The sequence below is a fragment of the Homarus americanus genome, unplaced genomic scaffold, assembly GCF_018991925.1.
Source record: "Homarus americanus isolate GMGI-L3 unplaced genomic scaffold, GMGI_Hamer_2.0 scaffold39675, whole genome shotgun sequence".
Taxonomy (NCBI): domain Eukaryota; kingdom Metazoa; phylum Arthropoda; class Malacostraca; order Decapoda; family Nephropidae; genus Homarus; species Homarus americanus.
In genome coordinates, this window is record NW_024736071.1 from 684,561 (window position 1) to 690,715 (window position 6,155).

At 39.6% G+C, this 6,155-nt stretch overlaps 1 pseudogene; it reads right to left on the bottom strand.

The window, feature by feature from the left end:
• Positions 1-1,204: 1,204 nt before the first annotated feature.
• Positions 1,205-6,155, bottom strand: part of LOC121871656 — a 19,484-nt pseudogene continuing 14,533 nt past the window's right edge.

A 6,155-nucleotide genomic window follows, 5' to 3' on the forward strand; every position in this document is an offset into this window, starting at 1 on the left:
CACTCATATTGCAACCCATGTTTTTAAAGTTATTCAACATACCTTCAACAATGTTTGAGTTTTTAGATCTTTTCTATTGCCTAAAATACTATACACAATAATCTTAAAACCAGTCCATGCTTCTTTTTCACACTGGTTCATCGATTCTTCAAATTGGTGGTCCAACATTAACTTTCGGATTTTAGGGCCCACGAAAATGCCATCTTTTAATTTTTCATATGTGACTAATGAAAATTCCCTGCATATTGTATGTACCTGAAACATTCACTTTCCTTATCTAGGGCTTTTACAAATTGTTTCATTAACCCTAATTTAATATTCAGATGAGGCAACATCACTTTCTTAGGGTCAATCAATGGTTCATGTAGAATATTTTTTGAACCTGGCACAAGAGCCTGTCTAGGTGGCCAGTGTTTTTTGTCCCAATGTTCACGTTTTGCTCTGCTGTCCCACTCGCACAAAAAACATGGCATTTTCGTGTATCCACTCTGTTGACCAAGCAACAAAGCCATGACTTTGAAATCTCTGCAAACCAACCAACCATGATCTTTATAATGAACTTTCTCCAGAAGTATCTGCAAATTTTCCTAAGTTTCCTTAAGATGAACAGAGTGAGCCACAGGAATTGATGAAAATACATTTCCATTATGAAGTAAAACTCCTTTGAGAATTTTTTTTGAAGAATCAATGAACAACCTCCATTCAGTAGCTGCATAGTTAATGCCAAAATAATTAATTAAAGCAGACACATTATTACAATAAACCAAGGAGCCTTCCTCTGAAAAAATGTAACTAGTTTTTTGTTCACGTTGCCTACACCATGAAAAAACATGTCCCTTTGCTCAGTAACTTCTTTGGTTTCAACCTAGTTCCTGAAAGTTAAGCAGACTCCTTTGGTAAATTCAAATCCCTAACCGGAGCGTTAAGTTCACTCTGGGTAAGCACCTCCGGTATATCACAAATATCTTCAGGTTGATAAACATCACTTCCGTTACCTGACGGTGAATCACGGTCAGATTCTGATGACACGGACTGCAACACATCTTGCGGAATGGGGACTGGAATCCTCAGGACCATGTGGCACTGGTCTCATGCCAGATGGTATCTTGGGATAAATGATTCCTTGTTTAATTTTTTGCATTATATCCCTCTATCTTCACAGAGCAAAAATAACAGTCATCACCATGATTTTTAGGCTCCCGCCCTACCATAGGGACTCCAAATGGCATCGCTTTTTCTTACTATATTTCCACGTCTTAAGCCTTCAACACAAGTGCGACATACTTTATGTGGAGCCCATGGTTCAACTAAATCACCTATTTTCACTCCAAAGTAGGCCTAATATGCATTTTTCACGAATGCAGTTATTTCTTGTCGTTGCTTATGCACAACAAAGCACCCACATAAGTAGCAGGATACGTTTGGATTGTTAAAGCATCCACGAGAAGAGATATTTACAACAGGAATAGTTTCTTAGTTGAACAAAACAAGGAGATTTAACACTACAGCTGCTGATGCGACACTGAACAATGACCTTTGCTTCAAAGATTCCATTCGTCAATAAACCTTGCGTGATAGACTAAAAGTGAAGCCATATCTGAAATCATCATTAAAAGCAGGTTAGGGAACACTTATTAGTCTGAATACATCAAAATTCGTACACCTCGATCATATCGCCCCTACCTCTACGTCTCTCGAGGGAGTGCAAATTATGGCGCTTTAATCTGTCTTTGTACTCAAGGTTCCTAATGCCCGGGATTAGTCTTGTCATCCTCCTCTGAATGCTTTCTAGGGATTCTATATGTATTCTGTAGTACGGTGACCAAAACTGAACCGCGTAATGCAAGTGAGGTCTCACAAGCGCAAGATATAGTTTTAGGATAACCTCGCTAAGCTTGTAACTAACACTCCTTTGTACGAACCCAAGTACTTTGTTAACCTTATTTCGAGCTATTATGCATTTTTGACGTAGCTTAGGATTCCTACTTATCATTACTCCTAAATCTTTCTCACACTCGGATTTCTCTATAACAACGTTGTCTTATATCTGGATTCTTTGTTTACATCTCCTAGACCTAGAATAAGTACTTTACTTTTGTCCACATTAAATTTAATCTGCCATTTTTCAGACTATGAGAAAAATTTTTTTAGAGCTTCCTGTAGTTTTGCGAAGTACTCGTCAGATTTAATTACACGTCCTAATTTAGTGACGTCAGCAAATATACTTATGTTGCTGTCTACGCCTATATCTATGTCGTTTATGTATATAATAAATAGGAATGGTCCAAGTGCTGAGCCTTGGGGTACTCCACTAGTCACGTTACCCTAATCGGATTTAGTGCTGTTAATGCTTGCTGGCTGTTCCCTGTCCAGTAACCACGCCCTAATCAATTAGATTATATCCTCAAATTCTACGAGCCTTAACTTTTCGTATTAGTTGCTTGTGGGGGACTCTGTTGAAGGCTTTGCAAAAGTCCAGGTATACCACATCATAATTGTGTCCGCCATCCACTGATTTGAAAACAGCTGAAAAGAATGCTAATTGATTTTTCAATCATGAATGCCCACTTGTGGAGCCATGTTGGGAGTCATTGATCAACTTGTGCTTCTCCAGGTGATTTCGAAAAGAGTTTGAAATTATTGCTTCCAGCAAACTGTCCACAATTGATGTTAAACTGATTGGACGGTAGTTAGAGGATAGTGATTTATCTCCCTTCTTGAAAATCAGTATCACATTCGCTGTCCTCCAGAATTCTGGTACCACATCCGTTTTTAAGGACATGTTAAACAAATTTGCTAAGGGCATACTGAGCTATTCCTTACATTCCTTTTATACTCTGGTAACTATCTCATCGGTACCTTGTGACATATCAGGCTTTAGTTTGTCTATTTGCTTATCAACATCATTACTACTATAGGTTTTCCCAGCTGAGAAGAAATGCTCCGCCCCTTCCTCAAGCGCTACAGCTGAATTGAATTGAATGGAATTGAGTTGAAGCAGTTTATTCAGCCAGAAAAACACAGTTACAGAGTCGATAATAATAACAATATTAACATAGCTGAGCCAGTTGAGAACATGAGCTCTCCTGTAGGCACCTGATATATACTATACATTTATATCAGGAAGTATTATGTGCCATCTAGTATCATCTGGAATAGTACAATAGCATGGTGGTTATAAGAACATCTCATAATTTACTCGTGGAATCGCCGCCCTCTGGGTGGCTCTTTCGCTAGGCCACAGTAGGACGCCACCCTCCAGGAGGCTCCACATTGTCTCACTGTAGTGCATTAAGGTAGACCACATTTTAGGTTTTGCCATTAGCAGCAAGTATGTACAGATTTTTGCCAGTTCCCACTCTGGAGCATCCAACATACAACTGTCCATGAGAGAAGCGAGGAAACACCAGATTTGGACCAACCATCTTTAGGGACTGTCCCTAGCTTTTGTAGATGGTCATGGCAAAGCTCACTTTATCCGGGAACTGAAGTCGCTTGAACTCAAATGGCAGGTCAGTGGTGATGAGAGGTATCCTTGGTATAAAAACGTCCTCTCCTCTAGGTTTTCCTGGCAGTATTGTAGCTTCCAGTACATATGGCATAATGTTCTTCACCACCAGTCTTGTGCCATTGCAGAGGATTGGTGGTTCAAGATTTCTTAAGAGCATTATAGGAGTTCCAATTTTGAGAGTGAGGTGGTGAGGAGGCATTCCAGCAGGCTCTAAAGAATTAAGGAATTCTGCAGGGTACTGGACTGCTTGGTCCTGGTCGATTGCTGTATCTACAGATTTGAATGAGGTCTCACTGTCTGGAAGCTGTCTGAGTAGAGTCATGTTGATTTCAGCCACTGTTTCATTCTTTGGTGCCAGAATTGCGCGTTCACGCAGCCATTTGTGATTCTTGTAGTGGTGGATAATGTTTGGGTAGACCATGTTAGTGAGCTCAGTTGAGGACTTTACAACACTTCCACATCCTTGAGGAATGATTATTTGTCCTTCTGAATCAACAGGGAAAGTTCCATTCCCAATCTGTAGTAGAAGGTTTGCAAACTGTCCAGCATCCTCATCTCCTTGTAGATGTACTCTCATGTTTGGGGATAGGGTGAGTGTCTGAACACTTCTCCAAAGGTATGATGCCTTGAGGCACGCATTCAGTTCATCAGCTGGAGTGCTTCGAGGAATGACAGGTAGGGTCTGGAGAAAGTCTCCAGCAATGACCATTGTAATGCCACCCATGAGCTGGTCATTTTCTTGTATGTCTTGCAAGGTCCTGTCCAATGCTTCAAACGCTAACTTGTGAGACATAGTGCATTCATCCCAGACTATGAGGCTGCATTTTTCTAAGAGTTTTGCCTTTGCCGATCCTTTTTTTATGTTGCATGCTGGATTCTCATTGAGAGCGAGGTTGAGAGGCAGTTTAAAAGTTGAGTGTGCAGTACGTCCTCCTTCTAGTAGTGTTGCAGCAATGCCTGAGGATGCCACAGCAAGAGGAATTTTCCCCTGATGACGTACTTTGGCCAACAGAAGGTTGATCAGGAATGTTTTTCCTGTCCCGCCAGGTGCATCGAGAAAGATCATACCTCCCTGCTCCGCTTGTATCGCTTGCAAAATCTGTTCATAAGCATTTTTGCTTCATCAGGCACCAGGTGAGGCTCATTTTCTTCAAAAAAATTCACCAGAACTTCAACTGAGTAGTCTGTCTCTCTGAGCAACTCCCTGTTTGCAACTACTGTATGTAAGTTCCACTACAACGGTACAGCAAAGTATATTTTTTTAGCATTAAACTGTTATTATTTTGTTGTCTAATCATCACTACATATAACACCACTCATCATCACTACATATAACATCATCCATCATCACTACATATAACACTATCCATCATCACTACAGATCGTTAAAGTAGTTTCCGAGATTCTCGTGCGGACACACACACACACACACACACAAACATGCAAACATTTTCTTCAAGAAAATTCACCAGAACTTTAACTGAGTAGTCTGTCTGTCTGAGCAACTCCCTGTTTGCAACTACTGTTCAGTCCCCAAAACTTCTTCTTCCATCAATAGTTCATTAACGGTGTATGTAAGTTACACTACAACGGGACAGCAAAGTATATTTTTTTAGCATTAAACTGTAATTATATTATTGTCTAATCATCACTACATATAACACCATCCATCATCACTACATATAACACCATCCATCATCACTACATATAACACCATCCATCATCACTACATATAACAACATCCATCATCACTACATATAGCACCACCATCACTACCATCACTACTACACTACTACCACCATCATCATTACCACCAACACCATTACCACTACTATCAACCAGTTTCTACCACCACCACTATCACCACAAACATGCCGCTATCACCATCCCCACCACTACCACTGTGACTACCACCGTCACCACCACCACTGTGACTACCACCGTCACCACCACCCCTACATATAACACCATCCATCATCACCACTACATATAACATCATCCATCATCACTACAGATCGGTAAAGTAGTTTCCGAGATTCTCGTGCGGACACAAACAAACACACAGACATACTTCTTTGTTATATATATATATATATATATATATATATATATATATATATATATATATATATATATATATATATATATATATATATATATATATATATATATATCTGATTTATCCCTAACCCCGTCGTAAGTCGGGGTCTAGGTGTGTGTGTGTGTATATATATATATATATATATATATATATATATATATATATATATATATATATATATATATATATATATATATGTAATATTCAGAAATAGAGTAATTTCAAATGCCCCTACCATGAGTGATACTGAGCGCTCAAGGTCATCTGAGGAGGGAGCGCTGCCTGCTCGTGAAGCAGAGACTGCGGAACTAGGCCTATATGATATTAAATGTAATTTACCAATTAATAATGATGCTATCTCATGAAGTTAAGGGACTATTATTGAATTTGAAATTATTATAGATCGCTTAGCAGTCTGAATAATGTTACGGTGTCCCAAGGAGTTATTAGTTAGGCGGAAAATAATGTGAGGCCCAAGCTAACGCTTTGGGGAGACGCGACGCTGGCTAGGCCCAGTCCCGTAGAGCATTCACACAGACAAGA